This window comes from Myotis brandtii, unplaced genomic scaffold (assembly GCF_000412655.1).
Source record: "Myotis brandtii unplaced genomic scaffold, ASM41265v1 scaffold779, whole genome shotgun sequence".
In the NCBI taxonomy this organism is placed as follows: Eukaryota; Metazoa; Chordata; class Mammalia; order Chiroptera; family Vespertilionidae; genus Myotis; species Myotis brandtii.
The window spans coordinates 742,529-744,375 of record NW_005371125.1 but is presented as its reverse complement, the minus strand read 5'-3'; positions in this window follow the sequence as shown (position 1 = coordinate 744,375).

Here is a 1,847-nt window from a genome sequence, read left to right as displayed (position 1 = left end):
CAGAAATGAATTGTTCTGTGTGAGTAACAAAGGAGACACCCAGGAAAGAAACACAGAAGAAAGTTGGGAACAGAAGTTTTTCCTTTATAATGGCAAGTAAAGGGAGATCTTAAGCATCTAGAGGACAGAGGACAAACACAATATACATAATAGGTACATATCCCTTATTTCTGAGATTGAGGACAAAAAAATGCTGGATTTTAGCTTGTTTTTGGAGTTTTGGAGAAATGTAGATAAAATTATTTGATAGATGAATGCTTTGTTTTTTTAAACTTATTTCTTTATTCATTTGAGAGAAAGATGGTTAGAGAGAGAGACATCTATTTGTTGTTCCACTTATTTATGTATTAATTGGTTGATTCTTATATTTCTTTTATGTGGGCATTGAACCTGCAACTTTGGTGTATTGAGATGATGCAATAACTAACTGAGCTACCAGTCCAGACAAATAGATTGATGTTTTGAAGTTCAAGTTTATCTACTAGGAGATATTCATTACTAGTAGATATTGTCAAGGGAAAGGTTTTATTGAAGATTGAGCTAATGAGAGAAAACTATTGATCTTCTCAACTCATTTTTAATTTACACCAAGCCAATTGTCTTTTTGACACCAGTTACAACATTTATTATCAAACAATACACAGAAGGAAGTAACTTTTCATAAACTAAAGAAATAAAATTTGTGGCTTTCAATTTAGAATGCTTCTATAAGAACAGTTCAAATTTACAGAACAAATTACATTGCAATAGCCCAAGGTAAGTTTTCCCACTGCATTCTTTATTCATAAGATAGAAAAAAATCAATTATTGGATGACATATGTGAGTGTCTTTTAGATGCAAAGATGATAATGCATGTCACTGCATATTTTTCTCTGAAAGCATTCATGTGGTCAACCTGAATGAAACTAAGATCCTGAGTCATACACTTCCCATTTCCTAACATTGAAAATAATTCTCCTACATATTATGATTCCGGTACATGCCTAGAAGGGAACATTCATTTAATGGATCAGCCATCAACTCCCTAAATCATTTTAGTTTATTTAGTTTATCCAGGAGGGTATCAAGAAAATTTTTATTACACACAAATGTGTTTCTTACCCAGTAATGACATTGAAGAAGTTGAATTTTAAACATAAAGAGTAAGAGTACAAAGTACTTGCCTTGCCAGCCACACAATTGAAGGAAGCATCCAATCATTCTAATATGCTGATCTGAAGAAATATGCCTCCTGAAGAAATCCAGGAAGTGGTTTGGGCTATTTATTTAGAATATCCTATTGTCTCTATCTCAGGTGAAAAAATATCACAATAGATTTCACAATAGAGTAAACTCAAGTGATTAGAATTGGCAGATATCCAAGAATCTGTGATGGTTAATTTTATATGTCAACTTGAGTAGGGTACAGTACCAGATATTTGGTCTGGAATTTGTTGTCAAGGTATTTTCTACATGTGAGTAACTATTTTAAAAGGTGTTTTATTTTTAATTTAAATATAGTTGGTATACAATATTAGATAAGTTTCAGGTATATAATAGGTGTATGGTTATTCAACCTTACAATCTGATCACCATGCTAATTCTAGTAATTATCTGTCACCATGCAAATTTATTACAATTATTATTTATTATATTCCCCTTCACCCATTCTATTACTCCCCAGTCCTCTGACAGCCACAAATTTGATCTCTGCACATTTTAACCATTTTCCCTTTTTCGCACATTCCTCCAACACCCCTCCCATCTGGTAACCTTCAAAATGTTCTCTGTATCTATGAGTCTGTCTCTTTCTCTTTTGTTTGCTTGTTTGTTTTATTTTTTAGATTCCACATATAAGTGAAGTCAC